This window comes from Lutra lutra, chromosome 2 (assembly GCF_902655055.1).
Source record: "Lutra lutra chromosome 2, mLutLut1.2, whole genome shotgun sequence".
NCBI lineage: Eukaryota > Metazoa > Chordata > Mammalia > Carnivora > Mustelidae > Lutra > Lutra lutra.
Genome location: NC_062279.1, coordinates 22464100 through 22483770, shown reverse-complemented (window position 1 = coordinate 22483770; position 19671 = coordinate 22464100). Strand labels below are relative to the sequence as shown.

Below are 19671 nucleotides of genomic sequence, written 5' to 3'. Positions count from 1 at the left end.
ATAGTTTGGGAGTAGGTATTAACGCTTCTTTAAATGTTTGGTAGAATTCACCTGTGAAGCTGACTGGTTTACTGATGTGAACTTGTTTTAAGTTTGTCAGGAAAATTCTCCTGCACTTATGCATGATAACCTTGCCAGGTAGGGTATGCTTGGTTGCAGATTTTTTTCCTTTTTGTACTTTACAGGCCAAAGGGAATGGCATGATATATTCAAAGTCTTTGCTGAAAAATCAGCTATTATAGCCTTACAAGATTTCCCTTAAAGGTAACCATTTGCTCTTTTGCTGCATTTAAGATTCTCTGTTTATCTGTAATTTTTGTCACTTAAATTACCATGGATTTTGGTGTGAACCCCCTTGGGTTCATCTTGTTTTGAACTCTCTTTGCTCTTGTACATGACCATCTGTTTCCTTCCCCATGTTATTAGGAAGGCTTTTAGCTATCATTTCTTCAAATAGTTTTCTGTCCCCTTGTCTCTATTCTCCTTATGGGACCCCTATATATTATGCAAATATTTTAATGATGTTGCAGAGGTACCCTTAACCTATCTGTTTTTTTTTATTATCCTTTTTCTTTTTTGCTATTTGGTTTGCTTTGCATTATCTTGTCTTCAGGACTACTGATCTGTTTTTCTGTATGCTTTAATCCAGTGGTGATTCACCTACTGTATTTTTCATTTCAGTAATGGTATTCTTCAGCTCTGATTGGTTTTTATATTTTCTATCTCTTGCTGATGTTCTCACCGTGTTCACACAGCCTTCCATCAAGTCTGAGGATTAGCTTTATGACTTACTTAGAGGTCTTCACTGGTAATGCTATTTATCTCTGTTACATCTTTTTTTATAATTTTGTTTTGTTCTTTCATTTGGGACACATTCCTTTGCCTTCTCATTTTGTCTAACACTCTACCTATCATGCAGGTTCAGCTATGTCTCATCTTGTGGCCTTATGTAAAAGGGACCCTGTGGTGCCCTATAGTGCAATTCCCCCTATCACCAGAACTAGGTGGTTGATGTATGTTCCCTGTGTGAGCTATATATATGCCCTCCTGTTATGGCTGAGCCATTACTGCTGTGGGCATACTGTTGGGCATGGTTTGCTCCTTGTCACCTGTCTGCAGTGAACCACTGTCGAGGTTTGCTCCCCATACAATTAGCAGAGAGGCCTGGCTGCAGCCCCTTCAGGCTTGCTGATGGGTAGGTTAGTGCTCAAACCTGCTGCCTGCAGTGAGTTGCTGTGGGCGTCCTGCTCAGCAGTTTCTTCCACACACTGTGAGCATGAAGCCTTGGCAGCAGCCTTCGTCAGCTTGCTTGCGGATATTAATCTTCCTCTTCTAGCTCCTTGGTGAATTTCTCACTTTGCTCTTAAATTGTTTTCCTAGTATTGTTCATTTGTTCTCTTACAGCTAATCATCTTTAGAGCAATTATTTTCAGTTCTTTATTGGGCAATTCCTGAATCTCCATTTCTTTGGGGACAGTTATTAAAGGTTTATTCTCCTTTGGTGGAGTCTTGTTTCTCTGATTCTTTATAATCCCTATAGACTTGCTTTGGTATCTAAACATTGTAAGAAGCAGTTGCATCTTCCAGACCTTATGGACTGACTTTGATAAGAAAAACCTTTCTGTGGGTGGGGGCACAATGGAGTGTGATGTCACCCTGTGTCTAGTGGTCCAGGGAGCCAAGTGAGGGGCATGTGTTGGTAGCTGGTTGGGTTGGGGGGGTTGCTGTCTCTTTATTCTTCAGCTCAGTCTACCATGGTAGTGATAAGCAGGGCTTCTAGGCTTTCATCTTGCATGGCAGAGCCCTGGAGTGGCTTCCAACAGGACTCCCAGGCTCCAGTGGGGCAGGGTTGAACTCAGCAGCTGGGGTCAGTGAATAGAAATACGCGCGCGTGCACGTGTGTGTGTGAGAGAGAGAATATGGCTGGCTCGATTGGAAGAACCTACCACTCTTGATCTCGAGGTTTGGAGTCAGAGCCCTATGTTTGGTATGGAGAATTTAAATAAATAAAACTTAAAAAAGAAATACCTGTGAGGTGAAAAATGGCAAAATTTGCAGGGGGTCCTTGGTGGCTATTTTGGTCATTGGCTTCACCTACTGAGTTTATGCTCAGAGCAGATCTCTGTGAGAATCGCTCCTGCTGAGTGTCAGCTAATAGCAGTCTCTTCCTGTCCAGCTTGATCCTTGCTGGTACTACATGTCTCAACTTTGTTGGTCTGGGTGGGTAAAATTGAAAGGGACCATGGCACAGTACACCAAAAGTCAGAATAAGCGTTTTGTTCATCCCCTCTTCCCTCTTAGGTTCTGGGAATCCTTTCTACCTGGGAAAGTTCTTTCTTTGTGCTGAATAATGCCAGCATGTGATGATGGCATGCAAAATGAAGCAGTCTTCCTTCTTTTGTTGTGCTTCTGTTCTCAGGTTTTTTTGTTCACTGTGTTGCTAACAATGGACTCTATAGCTTCTTGCAGTGTTGTTATTTGTGAATAATTGTCTATCCATTGATCTTTGTGGGTAGACAAGGAAGCTAAAGTTCTTATACACTATTTTTTTTGCAATTAGCACTTTTAGAAACCACATTAATTGTCTCAGATCATACCATCCCTTTTAATGCTAGATTTTACCATTGATTTTGACTGTTGATAGCTGGACACTTAAAATTCCAGGGTGTCTAGGATTTTACAAGCATTAATGAAATAGTAAACAGAGAGTGAGAGAATAAGAGAGCAGTATAAAGGTTTGAAAGTTTTTAAAACCACAGTGAATGGAAGGAGTAGAAGGGGAAAAATGAGAAAGTGAAAACACTCTAAGCCATTACTAAAGGTTTTTTCATTTTAATCAGTAATGAAGTATAAATAACAACTGACTGAGGACTTATTACACTTAGAGATTGCTAGTTATATTTAGTGTATTTTGATAAAGCTGTTAGTTGTTTAATATATATTGAAGACAATCCATGCCTTCAAAACTCAATTTTTAACCAATAAGCAAAATGGAGAAAAAATTATTTCTCAAAACTTAAAATATAAACAGTATTAGAATATCATGAGGACATATCACAATGAAAGGCAAAAAAAAAAAAAAAAACCACTTCATTTTCATGTCAAGTATGGGAATGGTACAGTCAACATATACTGTCAAACAGTATATACTGTCAGAAACTATAATTATCTAATGGCAAATATTTTGAGATGTAATAGTTCCAAAGAATTTAGATGCCATAGAGATTATGATGATGCAAATGTTTCTTCTTCATATATGAGGCTTGAGATAGTTTGTATGAATCGAACAGTTGCAGGACTTCTGAAGAACAGCAGAAAGTGGTAGTGTACTCGCTATATGTGCAATCTTACATTATTTATACTATTAAATTTTTTGAAAAGCATATACCATTTTTGCTCCCTTATTAATCATAGTATTAGTTTGCATATCCAATTAGACTGAACCTAGACAGGTATGTACTTCAAAGAAAGAGCACCATGGTATAATGCAATCTCCTATAACTGGAAAATCATTACCAAAGATTCCTAGTTTACATTTTGAGCCTGAAACTGAAACTTAATAAGTAAATAAATTGCAAATCAAATTTCAGATACAATAAATAGTGATGACTTAGTTCATAATGTTCCCTTCTGCTGTGGGGGGAAAAAAATCTGTTTGCATTTTGTTAGTGAAAGGAAACTATAATGTTACCTAACTTTCAGGGCTTTTGACAGATTCTTGTGAGATGTGATGTAGGACACAATAATTTCTTGGCAGAAATAAAATGTTGCTATTTACAGTAATTGCTTCTTTGGGAGTGAATTAAAGCATTTTTGCATTATTAACACAGCAGCTCCTCTGTTAGTATATCTATTATAAAATTCAGGAATGAGGCTTAAAACTTTTAAAAAGTTACACTCATGGATAAAATGAGATTATACATTATAGCAGAGGCAAGTAATATTTTAAAATTGTTTTAAAACATTTTATGGTATATATTAACTCTGTATTTCAAAACACAATTTGGGGTAAGTCCAAATTAAATACACACACTTGGAACCAGTCCAGAATCTTTTAAATAGATTAAACTTTCATGCATGTAAGCAATAAACAATTACAATCTGTACTGGAAAAGTATTAAATAGAGTAAATACATATAGTTATAGAGCAAGAAATAATTTCATAAATCATTTCTATACTAAATTAGTCAATGGTCTCCCAGTTAATAGAAAAAAAAAAAGCACTCTTTAAGGTTAACCTAAAACAAGCAAAAAATGAAAAATAAAAACTTTGACATTTTATAAAAATGTCAAAATGCTTTATAAAAAGCTAGGGAAACACAGGTAGCATCAGTAGGCTATATATAGAAGAAAAAAATCTACATATATGTCCATTAGGTTTGGTCATTTTTTGTGCATATTTTTTGGCTTGCTCATTTATTCATAAGTGTATACAGTCTTATAAAGAAGATTATAAAGACAAGTAATATTTTGATTCTGTGCTCAAGATACTCTAAAAAATTAGGGGACATGATTATGCAAAAAAACCCATAAAACTGAAACGTAAGACAAGTAACTTAATAGGAAAATTTTATATGCATCCAAGAGCATAAAGAAGAAACTTTACCAAAACAGTGACAGTTGAAGTAGGAGAGAAAGGGCTTAGAAGTATGGAGAAAGGAAAAACGTCATTCCAAAATTATAATAGTTACAATAAAATATTTTCTGTTTATTATAAACCAGAGTTAACAAAAAATAAATCTGATTCATTTTTTAATCTACATGCTATTCTTCCATGCTTTAGGCTATTTTTTTTTTTAAGCAAAAATGACACCACAAGTGAGAGAGATCTGTTGTTATTTTAAAATATTCAACATGACTCATCCAAAGTAATGGGAAATTTTTCTAGCACATATCTATTGTTTCTTCCCTTTAGAGTTATTAATTATTTTGAAGTTTTAGAACTTATAAACTAAAGCATAATCTGGCCTAAGAACATGACCAAATCATACTGTGACCTTTATTTAATATAAAAGTGACACAATATATTTGGTTCTCTGTTTTGATAAATATTTGAGACATGTGACTGATGGTGCTTAAGACTTTACCAAAACAAAAAACCCCACAAAACTTCCCTAATATAAGAAACAGTAAAACATATTTCACTGAACCTAATACTTAAATTTTACAAATTTTCACATAGCTTCTAATCTTTTTATCTAAAGGTGATATACTGAAGTAACTTTTGAACGTAAATTTCATCTAGGTTTATGAAAAGTTAGTTGCATTTATATCAGTGATTAGGATTCCAGAGAATCAAAATACAATGTTTATTGTTTTATTTTTAAAAACACATAATGTATTATTTGCCCCATGGAAAATGTTTAAAAAATTTATATTAAACAAGAATTACTGTGTTATTGACATTTACACGGTCTTATTAGAAGTTGGAAAGACAGAACTTTATTTTTTTTCAAACTAGAAGGTGTATGCCTATTATGTTTAATATAACTGACTTAATTTTATTGGTAGGATGAGAATAATGTCGTTGGATTTTAAAAGCCACATTACTCTTGCCAATGCACTAAATAATTATCCCAAAGTGGAAAAATTTAAACAATATGAACCAGTTAGAAAGCAATATATCGTTTTCTCTGTGGAAAGAATGTTTTTCTGTTTGTCTCTTTTCTCCTCTGACACTGTATTTATTCTGGAGTCTCAGAATATTTAACTGTAGTAGATTAAGTTTGACAAAAGAAAACACATTCTCATTTTGTAGTTCTTTAATTCTCTGTGTATATGCTTTCAAGGTGTTAATTACAAAATACAAATAGAACTTAGGGAAAACCATTTTTTCATTTTTTTCTTTACGATTATTATTTTTAAGATTTTATTTGTCAGAGAGAGCGCGTGTGGCAGGCAAAGGGAGAAAAGGCTGAATCGGGACTCAATTCCAGGACTACGGGATCATGACCTGTGCCAAAGGCAGACTCTAACCGACTGTCCCAAAATCACTTTTTTTAAATAAACATTTTTGAGAGGCTAAAACTAGGAGTTCCTTTTAGCACGGGCATATTTATTCATCTATTCAACTATGTATTTAATATCTATCATGTGAAATGCTTTGATCAGAGGTAAGGATACAAATCACAATGTCCTTCTTAATTGCCAGATCACAAATAGCAACAGCTGAAAGCAAGAGTAGGCATAGTTTGGGTTGGTTCCAGAAGTTGGTAATCAAGGTCAGGCAGAGTTTTAAGACTGCATATTGTGATGATGAAGGCACAAAGCAATGGCAGCAGGTGCTAAAAGGGAAGGAGTTTTACCAGAGTCCAACTAAGACACAAAAAAATATCAGAAGGAATAAGATGATATAAGGCAAAACTTACTGTGTTATTGACATTTACATGGTCTTATTAGAAGTTGGAATGACAGAACTTTCCATCTGTTTTGGAACTTTTGGAAGTTCCATCCAAAACTTCGAAAACACAAGATTCTAGCAACAAAGTGACCAGGGTACTGAGGCAAAATGAGAAAACAATTTCAGTTTCTAATACCGTGCAATGAATGCACGAAGAGGTGAAGCTTTACTAACTGAGCTTTTAGGCAAACCCGTATGATGTCATCTCTCTCCACTAGTCTATGAGCTCCATGATATACTAGCACTACTAAGGCAAATCTGGGACATAACATTTAATGGGCTCTCAGAAAATGTCTACTGCATGGAAAAATAAGAACACAAATAAGTGAAAGGGCAGAATCCCAACTCCAAAATCTATTGTAAAGTTTCTGCATTTCTTCAATGTATATTGATTATGATTATCTGAATTTATTTAAATGACATAGTCTGTGGTGGAGGTATGAAGATTACAATAAAACTACTGAACATCCTGCAAATATTTCCATTCAAAATATTTGTGCTTAGTTGAAATAAGTCTATACAGTTTCCAACTTAAGGCTAAAATATGTCTCTCAAAAAGCTAGCATATGCAAAATCCTTGAGGTCTAAAAGTATGGAAGAATTGGAAAAAGTTTAAGACTATTACGGCTGCCTGAGATGCAGAAAAAGTGCTTCATTATGATAAATTCTGTATTAAGCATCATGCCATTTTTGCAATACAATATTTTTCAGTGTGCACAGAGAACACAGCTCTTAGTTTCATTTACAACTGAAGTAGCTTTAATGCAGTGAAATATTTTGGATTTTATATGGTAAACTGATAGCAATCCTCAGGTAGTAGCTAAAAGTCAAATCCAGGGAAATGAAAACAGAAAGAACACTACTCTTATATATGTTCACAGTTATGAGCTATAGATAAGCTTTATTTCACTGAATGTATTTTCTTCAGGATGATGTCTTTTTTTTTAACAGAAAATAATCTTTATATCCCATGTGACCATACAGTTTCCCTTTAGCTACACAGTAATAACTGCTTTTGTGATGACTTTCATGCTGTTAAGTGGACCATTAGTACTTGCCTTGTCCCATTACATAACATCTTAATGGTGACAAACAAACAAACTTGCAAATCAGCACAGCACCATACTGTGAGCACTATTAATTTTCTTTACACTCTCTACACACTTACATTCAGTTCAGTGCAGTGAAAATCATTCTAAGAGCATTTTTAGATCTTGTAGACATGTTTTTTACTCCACAATATATGAAAATATGAACGGTCACCAATATTACAAATGTTGAAATTTATAAACTAATAGCTAAATGAAAAGCTAACAACATACTCCATAGTCTTTTTTAAAAAGGACTTTTTTTTTTTTTTAATTTCTTTATTTGACAGAGAGAGAAATCACAGGCAGAGAGCCAGGCAGAGAGAGAAGGGGAAGCAGGCTTGCCACTGAGCAGAGAGCCCGATGTGGGGCTCGATCCCAGGACCCTGGGATCATGACCTGAGCCGAAGGCAGAGGCCTTAACCCACTGAGCCACCCAGGCGCCCCTCTCCATAGTCTTTTATTAAGCTCTCTGACCCAATTTGCTCAGTTCAGTTAAAATATTAAGACTATTAAAGCTAGAATCAGAAGTTTGGAACTGACAGACTCAATATATGTAGATCCTATTGATGGTCACAAACTATGTGCCATTCCCACCCCTGTTTCCCGTCAATTTTAAGGTAAAAAAGCAGTAGGGATACATAGCTAAGAGGACTGCAATGCATACTGCTATGGAAAAATACAATTAAAAACACAGACCCTGTTGATAGAGCATCAATAACAAATCTTCTATAAAGGAATAAATGATTTGTCAATCTATATAAGAATTGCAAAAACTTAAAAGATACAACAGATAGGGGAGCCTGGGTGGCTCAGTGGGTTAAGCCTCTGCCTTCAGCTCAGGTCGTGATCTCAGGGTCCTGGGATCGAGCCCCGCATCGGGCTCTCTGCTCAGCGGGAGCCTGCTCCCCCCCCCCCCGCCCCCGTCTGCCTCTCTGCCTACTTGTGATCTCTTTCTCTGTCAAATAAATAAATAAATAAATAAAATCTTTAAAAAAAACAGATGTACATACTCTTAATTGAATTACTACCTCTGAGACTGTTTTGGGAAGAATCCAAACTAAGGCTGAGTGTTTTCCTTTTTTAAAACTGCTTATACATCTACTATCATATTTTGTAAAGAATTATATAAGGTAAGAAAAGCAAGATTAGACTTATTTTACAGAAGAGAGACTAAGTACTCTCCCCCCTAATGATATAACCAGTAAGAGGCAGAGCTTGGGAAAAATTCAACGCTGTTTGTTTCTCTTACACAGTACAGAACAAAGGCATAAAAATGATTGGGATTAAGAATCTTCTTCACCTTCTCTTAGGTAAACGTCTCTTTTTAAGCATATAAAATGTCAGATTAAATCATGTTTACTAAGGTATATTAAAGAAAACGATTATGTAAAAAACATTTCTATTTCAATATATTTACTGCTGGCTTTCAGTATTTATTTTTTTTTAAAGATTTTATTTATTTATTTGACAGAGATTACAAGTAGGCAGAGAGGCAAGCAGAGGGGCGGGGGAGGCAGGCTCCCTGCCAAGCAGAGAGCCAGATGTGGGGCTGGATCCCAGGACCCTGAGCCGAAGGCAGAGGCTTTAACCCACTGAGCCACCCAGGTGCCCCGGCTTTCAGTATTACTTAAAATTTATTTACTTAAATTTTTTTTCTTTTTTTTTTAAAGAAAGTCAACCTTTGAGTATAAATGCTAGTTGGAATGTTTCCTTGGCTGCAAACATCTGAGAAGACAAAATTAAGGTTCTCTGTAGCTCTAAAACAGGGCTGCTGCTTTTAACATTCTGACATTTGGGACCAGACCATTCATTGTTGTGGGCAACTGTCCTTTGCACTATGAGATGTTTACCAGCATCTCTGGCCTCTATCATTGTTATTAGCAGGCAGCTGCCCCCACAGTTTTAACAACCAAAACTGTATCTAGAAACTACCAAATGTTCCCTGAGAGTGGGGGGCAAATTCATCCCAAACATCCCTTCACTACTATTTGAAAGACAGGCAATATATAAGGGCAATAATGTTTAATGTAGCATTGGAACAGAAATCATGTATACCTGTACTGAAATTTTATAAGTCAGGAAAGTCCAGATAATACTTCCCTAATATTACAGGATTCCAAATTTATCAAGTGTGGGAAAAATATTAGATGTGAAGCTTCTACTTCTGAAACACTACTTAATGGTGTTATACAGAAAGAACCATGGCTTTTCATATGAATCTGTTAAGAGCTTGTGTTCCCCACCAGTAGCTCAACAGAGCCATGACAGCATGAAAAGTAAAACACAAAACACTCTGGTAAGAGAAAGGGCATGTGAAGTGAAACAGTATTTTTGCGGGATAAGTAAGATACACGTCAGCATATTAATGAACACATAAGAGTGAACTATGATGAAGTTCATAAGCAAAAAGAAACTGTGTGCCAATGTTTACTTCAACAGCTCCTGATGTTAATGGAAGTTCTCTCTTACTTTGGTGTTAGAAGAGAATTACAAAGCCAAGTCAAGGAAACCCTAAGTTTCTCATTCTGATGAATCTCTACCAGTGTTGTATCAGTGTCGTAACCAGAAGGAAGGAAGAGGTATATGAGGCACATATAATCACATATATTACATATAATCAGCATATATAATCATCTTAACCCTGAAAATCTTCTGTTTCACTGTCATGTTTTTGTTGTATCATCCTGAGAATGTATACAGATTCATTCCCTTTTTTCAACTGTGTGGATATAGAAGGTGTTTATGTATATATATATATGTTTGTGTATATATACACATATTTATATACATATATATGTACAATCTAGTATATATACATCTAGTATATGTATATATACATCTAGATATATCTATATCTTGATGCAAGAAAAAGCCATTCATTTCTCAGTGGCCTTTTAAGCTCTCTTCTCATATTTTGAATGACTAGCTAAGATTTTAATGCTATGCATTTCCTATTTCTCATTACTTCACAGTTTAATCTATTACCTATAGATAGCACTTTGATTACCTGATGCAGTCTCTCCCCTTGATGCGAAACTGTAAGGTGGTATCATTTACTGATACATATTTTATACTTTTCTAAATTTCCACAATGAACACTTATTAATTTTATGATCAGAGAGTAAATTTTAAAAGCAAAAGCTGAAATAGAAGAAGGCAAAGTATCCTATTTAAAAAACTAATTAGGAGAATCAGAAAAAAACAGCCTAGAAGCAAATGATACATTTTTAGGACTACACCTAGCCATATATATCTTTAAGTCTCCAGGGTCTTATTAAGTCTTGGTCATATTTAAAAGGATTCTATTTGTCAAGATTACAGAGGTTGCATGATCTTTCACCCATATTTATTTATTTTTTAATTTTTATTTTTTTAAAGATTTTATTTATTTATTTGACAGAGAGAGATCACAAGTAGATGGAGAGGCAGGCAGAGAGAGAGAGAGGGAAGCAGGCTTCTTGCTGAGCAGAGAGCCCGATGTGGGACTCGATCCCAGGACCCTGAGATCATGACCTGAGCCGAAGGCAGCGGCTTAACCCACTGAGCCACCCAGGCGCCCCTCACCCATATTTAAATAGGCAATCTTTATGAAGAAAATAGGCATTATCTCTGATGCATAGGTCTCAGATTTCTTAACATTTCAGGCAGAATTTTAAAATGGATTTTATCAAGATTTAAACATTAACCACTGTTATTAACCATATAAATTTAGAGATATATATTTTAAAATAATTCAGTCAAATTATCATGAAATTAGTCCATGAATGAGTTTATCATGTTAGAAGACTTGCCATTCTAATTCTGACTACTCCTTTATCTTGAAATATTATTTTTCTTCATTTATAAAATACCTGCTCTCTGACCTCACAGTATTGTTCCTTAGTATCTACAAGATAATGTGCATCAAAAGCACTATATATATTACATATCAGCATTTCTCAGAATGTATCTAGTAGCTATGTAAGGTGAATGGAGACAAAATAAGTTTGAAAGCTTTGGGTTAAACAAAATTTCCTTATCAATGAATATGTACCATTCACTTCTACATGAGTAATACAAATGCAGTACTTACCAAACATCTAATGAGGAAAAATTTAGAGAATAATAACAATGATCTTATTTAATCTTTGACACCAGTCTTTTGGGTAAGTTTGACCATTAGACAACAAAAAATAGGTGATAGGATTGAACTCAGAATTATTAGCATCTAAAGCATGAAATTTTTAAGCATTCATTGAAAGCCTTTATGTTCTGGAAATTTTTCTTATTAATTTTCAGGTGTACAACATAGTGATTCCCCATTTATTAACCAGACAAAATGATCACAATAAACTACATATATCCATCACCACACAAACTTGTTAAAATACTACCATATTCCCTATGCTGTACATTGCATTCTCCTTATAAGTAGAAATTTCTAATTTTTAATGTTCTTCCCCATTCTACCCATCTCTCAACCCCTGCCTCTTCCCTCTGACAACTGACACTTTGTTCTCTGTATTTGACTGTTTCTGCTTTAATTTGTTCTTTAGATTCTACATACAAGTGAAATTAGATGGTATTTGCCTTTCTCTGACTTATTTCACTTAGCATGATACCCTCTAGGTCCATCCATGTTGCCTCAAATGACAAGATTTCCTTCTTTATGGATGAGTAACATTCCATTGTGTGTTTGTGTGTACATCACATCTTCATCTCTTCACCTAATAATGAACGCTTACCTTGCATCTATATCTTGGCTGTTGTAAATAATGCTGCAATAAACATAGAGGTGCATATTATCTTTTCAAATTAGTGTTTTCATTTTCTTTGGATAAATACCCAGAAGTGCAATTGCCGGATCACAGAGTAGTTCTGAGTTTTTGAGGAGCATCCATACTGTTTTTCACAGTGGTGTCGTCATATTGCTTTCCCACCATTCACACAGGAGTGTTCCCTTTCCTCCTGCTAACCCGTTACTTTGTCTTTTCGACTCTCTCCGTTCTGCCACGTTAGGTGATATCTCTTGTGGCTTTGATTTGCAGTCACTGATGATTAGTGGTTTTGAGCATCTCTTCCTGTATCTGTTGTATTCTTTGGAAAACTGTTCAGGTCCTCTGCTCATTTTTTAATTATACTGTTTTCTTTTTTTGTTACTGAGTTGTGTGAGTTTTCTATGTATTTTTGATATTAACCCCTTATCAAATATATCCTTTGTACATATCTTCTCCCATCCAGTAGGCTGCCTTTTCATTTTGTTAATGATTTCCTTCCCTATGTAAAAGCTTTTTGCTTGATATAGTCCCAGTTGTTGATTTTAACCTTTTTTGCTCTTGCCTAAAGAAATATCAAGGAAAATATTGCTTAGAGAAATGTCCAATACTATGTTACCTTTTAAGAATTTCTCCAGGCTTGTACTGAAGTCTTAAATCCCTTTTTGTGTATATTTTAAGAAAGTGGTCTAGTTTTCCCAACACCATGTATCGAAGAGACCATCTTTTCCCCATTGTATATTCTTGCCTCCTTTGTCAAAGATTAAGCCCATGTAATAAGCCTCAATAACGTGAATGATTTGTGGACTTTAAGCTGCTCCACTGATCTATGTGTTTTTGTATAGTAGTATACTGTTTTGATTACCATAGCTTGGTAGTATACTTTAAAATCAAGGCTCTTGACACTGCCAGATATTTCTTTCTCAAGACAGCTTTGGTTACTCCATATCTTTTGTGGTTCCATTTTAGATTTCTTTGTTCTAGTTCTGTGAAAAATGCCATTGGTATTTTGATAGGGATTACACCGAAGCTATAGACTGCATTGTGTAGTATGCACTGCACATCCAAATGTTAATTCTTCTCACTTATGAGTGTTGTATATCTTTCCATTTACTTGTTTATTGTCATTTCTTTTATCAGTCTTAGTTTTCAGAGTATAGAAAAATGTTTATAGATGTACAGCATACACCCAGAAAAGTTCATATTTCACAAGTTTAAAGTTAGATGAATTTCACAAACTGATCACACCTGTGTGCCTATCACCTAAATGAAGAAATGGGGATCTACAAGCCATCTACTGTGCCTGCCTCCTGTCTCCTCTAATTCCAGTTACAACCCATACAGCTCAAATGTACCACTTCCCTGACATTTAACACATGGATAAGTTCTGCCTGGTTTTGTGCCAGGCTTCTTTCACTTTATAGCTTTGAGATTTGTTCTTTTTGTTGTAAGCAGTTATTTGTATTTCACTATTTATAATTTATTCTACTGATAGACATTTAGGTTGTTGCCACTCTGGGGCTATTAAGAATAATGCTATTAACGTTTTTCTACACTGCATTTGGCACTCATATGTATACATTTCTCTTAAATATATATTTATGAGAAATTCCAGGATCGTGGGTATGAGTATGATCAGTTTTAATACATGTTGTCAGCTTTTAAACTGCTTGAAACTCTGCATGGTATCAGTGTTACTGATTTTAATAATTATGCTGATGGTATCAGAGCACTGTATTGTGTTTTAACTTCCATTTACATAGGTAATAATAAGGTTGAAATCCTTTTCATATGTTTAGTGGCCATTCCTATAGCCTCTTTTGAGAAAGTGTAATCAAGTCTTCCCCAAATTTTTGCCAGTGAGTTGTGTTTCTTCTTTATGTCTTCTGGATCCAAGTCTTTGTGAAGACATCTGTATTACAAATATCTTCTCCACTCTGTGACTTATCTTGATGATGATAGTTCCTAATTGTAAGGTATTTCAATGTAGCATGTTTTCCATTCATATTTATCTCCATAATCCAGGGGGATTTATGTTTATGGTATATGACAACTGTTAAGATTCTGTATTTTTCAATTACTCTAGCACCATTTATTAAAAAGGCCCTGGTTCCACACTACATTTTGGTTATTACTATGGCCATAAATGTGTGCATATGTCTGTTGAATGAAAGACAAATACACCAATATAACAGAATGAGCTTGCACAATTAATAAAATGCTGTTTTAAGTAATGCAGCTTTAATATATGTTTTGAAATTTGGTAACCTAAAGTCAGTTGGCTTTGTGCTTCTCTTTCAAGAATTTGAATTTCTATGGATTTCCTGAAATATCAAGTGATAATCCTAATCAATACCTGAAATGAAAACTGGTCAGAGGAAAAAAATAAAGGCTTTTTGTAACTAACATGGTTTTTATGCTTAAAAAATATAAAACTGGATCTTATAAAGACAACTGCTATTAAACAGGAAAAATGGCAATCTAGTTATGTAGTGTTTGGGACAAAAGAGCTAATAACCCAGAATTCTATTTAGAAATCACATCTTCAGAGGAAAAGGAAAAAAATAAATATTTCTGGAAATCATAGAGAATTTCATAATGCAATCCTCAAGTATTTACAAAGTTAGTTCACGTTAACCTAACACTGACATAAATAATTCTTCATGAATAATTTAACACAAATTCCTTAAAACACCTAACAGAGTTGAAGTAAACCATTTATGTAATTAGCAAAATTACAACTCAATTAGCTGATCTTTATGTATAACAGTTAACTACAAGTAAATCTCCAAAGTGTAAATGGAAATTGTCTTATACAGCTTACTCCCCACTAACACACTTGATGTACACTGGTGATCAAGAATAAATGCCAAGTTATAAAATTCCTTTATATATTCATAAGATACTCCGTACCACTGAAAGAGGTAAACAGCCTCATTATAATATTCTAAAAAACACAAATCCTACATGGTAATTTCTCTTTAGAAATACAGATTAAAATATGAAGAAATTACCAAAGAAGGATGGCTCTAATTTTCAAGTTATATCTTGAAATTTAAACACATCTATTATAAAGAAAAACATTTACTATTATCATTCTAATGAACAATCATTATTTAAAGTTCTGTACTAGTAACCATTTCATTTGTAAAGCAAAATTAATCTCGTATTTTGTTTCAGTAATATGAAAACACATTATTATGTAAATCAATTCATTAAAACAAAACTTAAACCATAATTTCCTTTTTCAGTGTATGTTGACATTATGTATATAAAAGGCAGGAAGATAAATTTGCTTGGGAATATGTTAAAATGCAAAACAAGAAAAAAGCTCTATACTAACAGGCAACATTCTGCTGCTCCTTTCCACAGTGCTTTAATAGGCAGACTAAAGGCTTTGTCTATACTGCTAAGCAGTTAATATCTCACATAAACTTAAACCTGTATCCACATCTCTGTGGCCAGGAGTACATTCACGCATCGTTGCTCTAGAAGAAGCTCCTGAATTTCTAAGATCTTTTTATTTTTATAAAATACGAGAGGGTAAGGAGTTGGAACAAAATTCATCTTTTGAAATACCTTAGCTGTTGGGGCGCCTGGGTGGCTCAGTGGGTTAAAGCCTCTGCTTTCGGCTCAGGTCATGATCCCAGGGTTCTGGGATCCAGCCCCACATCGGGCTCTCTGCTCAGCAGGGAGCCTGCTTTCCTTCCTCTCTCTCTGCCTACTTGCGATCTCTGTCAAATAAATAAAATCTTAAAAAAAAAAAATATCTTAGCTATAGGTTTAAATTTCATTATTTCTAACTTGACTAAGTTGCTGAAAGTTAAGATAAATATGTTAAAAGATGTATGTATGAAGGAAATGCTTTTCCCTTTACAGAAAATTCTCCCAATGTGTTTCTCTGGGCCTCAGAGTATCTTTTCCTAAGGGCCATGCCAATCACTACCTGAAAAATAGTAATATAAAAATGTGGAAAAAGATAAATAATTTTCTAAATAATCTCTCTCTAATCTGAACTTTAAAATAAATGTTCCTGTCAGAAGAACTGGTTTATGCTGAATTAACAGTGACATGTTAATCTTATTCTTCTTCTGACTAGTGAGACCATTAAAAGGAGAATTAAGGGGGTGCCTGGGTGGCCCAGGGTGGCCTGGGTTAAGCCTCTGCCTTCAGCTCAGGTCATGATCTCAGGGTCTGGGATCGAGCCGCATCCCGCATCGGGCTCTCTGCTCAGCAGGGAGCCTGCTTCCTCCTCTCTCTGTCTGCCTCTCTGCCTACTTGTGATCTCTCTATCAAATAAATACATAAACAAAATCTTAAACAAAAAAAAAACAAAAGGAGAATTAAGATAATCTAATTTTAGAAACAAAAATCTAGTATGAATCCTTATAATCATTTAATAAAACACTTCCTGAGGACCAGCTACATACAAGTTGTCAAGATAAAAATAGCTTCAAAGAAACTCCATTATGTCTAAGGATTTGACTAAAGTGGGATATATAAAATATTGAAGAATTATTGTACTAAAAAATGCATAGATACGTAAATGGACTAATTACATGTTAATAAATATGTGAAGGGAAGTAGGGACACTTCCAATGTAATTACATAACGCATCTCAGCAGGATGGCAAAATCAGGTGAGATATGAAGGATGGGTACAATTTTATAGATAGATATAGAGGACATTTCAGGAATGGAAGCAGGAAAAAGGCATATATTTAGGAAACAAACAATGGCACAAATAGGCTAACACTGAGTTTGTTTGCAAAGTAGAAGAGTTAACAGGTTGAAAAGTAAAATTACAATGGGAAAGGTACTTGGGATTGTAAACTGGTAACTTGGGTCCATACGTATTATAATAACTTATGTTTTAGGAATATTCACCTAGTATCCTAAAATATTCAGCTATGAAGTCTACTGCCTCACATGTAGTCAGTAAACAATAGGTCACACCCATTGTCAGTGACTGTTACTGGCACAAACTCTGGGAGCTTATTACTCCAGTAAACTACATGTAAGAAGATTAGATGATTTAGAAAAGCAATAGACAATAGAGATTACTTTAAGAAAGGCAGCAGCTTTCATGTAAGGACTATTCTGAGTTGAGGGCAGTTGAGGAGAAGATAAAAGAAAGATTTCTGGCCTCCCCAATCTGCCTAAAAGTAGCATATAAAATTACAAAGGTGTCCCTCCTCCCCCTCTACCAGGAAGGAGAAAGGTAAATTCCTATAGACAACTTTAGACCTTTATCAAGAAATGTGGGGGAGTGGGGAGAAGGCACCTTGTAACTTAATTCTGCACAATAAATCTGACTTTTACTTACCTTGCTTTTCCTGGTCACCTCTGAGTATTACTGATTTTTCCCTGAGTACCTCCCATGTATAAAGGAAGTATACTTCTTAATAAATGTGTTTTTCTCTTATAATTCCGTATTTTGTTATAATGGTCCTAGCCAAAAACTCAGAAGAGTAGAGGAAAAACTATTTTTTCTTCCCCTATCAACTAAACACATTTCATAAGAATGTTGGTTAATTTTCCATATACTTTAACAAATCAAATAAAAAGCAATGCTTAATGCTTTTCAACCTAAGGAATATTCTCTTAAAAGACAGTAATAACAAATTTATAAGATTTCCTAAATTTACTGAACTAGTAGGAACATAATAGTGATCCAATCTTTGCATTAGGACTTTATGTAATAGGAACAGATCAGTGACAAAAACTGGTAATGGTAAGTACCTGACAGCAGGACTTTTTATGTCTTACTGGTGTCGTGGTAAAAGGCAGACAAATACAAATAATACAAAATAAGTAGATTTGATAGCATATTAGATGATTTAGTGCTACGAAGGAAGAATACAATAGGAAAGGGACAGAAGAGTATGGGTATCAGGAAGGAGGAGAGGAAAGGATAACACTTTCTAGTCAGGCTGTTGGAAAGATTTCCTTGATAATTATTTCCACTTATTTTTCTTTAAAATAATTTATTAAAAACACTCTATAACTCCTATAACTAATGAAAGATTTCAAAAATATACACACATGGCAAAACCTATGTCTAAATGACTATGGTAGCTGATCAAACAGTCTAACTCTGACACCGTATCATTGCCATCTTCAGGAGAAATCTGAGACCAAACTGATCCTTACCTAACTCTGGCTAGCAACTAGTCCTTAAAACCTGACTCGGCAATGAACAAAGTGAATTATTTCCCCAATGTATAGAGTTCCATCAAGAAGTTCAAAGAAGGGGCGCCTGGGTGGCTCAGTGGGTTAAGCCGCTGCCTTCGGCTCAGGTCATGATCTCAGGGTCCTGGGATCGAGTCCCGCATCGGGCTCTCTGCTCAGCGGGGAGCCTGCTTCCCTCTCTCTCTCTCTGCCTGCCTCTCTGTCTACTTGTGATCTCTCTGTGTCAAATAAATAAATAAAATCTTTAAAAAAAAAAAAAAAAAAAAAGAAGTTCAAAGAAAGTCATAATGTAGGAAGAAGAAATAATAACTTGTTGGCTTTAATATTATAGGTATTTGAAGCACTATAAACAATGAATCTCAAACTTATGTTGTCATCTATAGAGTTAAACAGAATTTATAACATTCTGCCATATGAAAATCTCATTCAAAACTGCAATTTTAGGAGTTAAGAATTTAATATTCTAGGTGACTGTGGCAACATGGTTATGATTTTCAAAGACCTTGTCTTTTAGAGATACCTACTGAAGTATTTCTGTATGGAAGGTGAAGAGAACTGAGAGGAAGAAGAGATGAAACAAGTATTGTTATGAGCTGGTAATTGTTTGGTAACATGTACATGAAGGATGTCATTACATTATTCTCTCAAAATCTGTGTTTTCAAAATGAAAAAGTTAGAGAAAGTCACATTTTTAAACAGTTAATCTTCACCAACCTAATAAATATTAAGCCCAAAGACAGTTGATCTAGTTTTCCAAAGTTGATTACAATATATCCCATTCACCAAACAAAAACAAAATACCTAAAAAAGTAAAGCAAACAAAATAAATAAATTCAGTAGCAGTTATTAATGTGAACTTTGCTACTGATTCAACTGCACATCATTTTCCTTTTTAATGTTGTAGCAAACACTTCGTAGCATTCTAATATGAAGACTGCCAGGGTGCTGAATGATGTTTTAATTAATCTGTTCTTAACTGAATTTACCATTAATGGGACACCGACTACAAACTATTCCTGTTGCCTCTCCTGGCATTACATAATACTGCTGTAGCAATATGTAAAGGTGAAAAAATAGGTTATGAACATTTATTTCATGTGGTAGGTACCCTAATTTTCTTAAACACTAAAGCAGTCCTCACCCTAAAAAAACACATTATATATGCATGCATGTGTGTATATAGTAGAGGTAGTATTAGAAGGGAAAGAACAAAACTTTAGATTTATAGACAAAAT

General features: G+C 34.7%; 1 protein-coding gene across 3 annotated transcripts in view; it reads right to left on the bottom strand.

Moving 5' to 3' along the window:
- TUSC3 (tumor suppressor candidate 3) overlaps positions 1–19671 on the bottom strand; it is a 251700-nt gene that overhangs the window by 78092 nt on the left and 153937 nt on the right. The gene's annotated exons all lie outside the window — the stretch shown is intronic.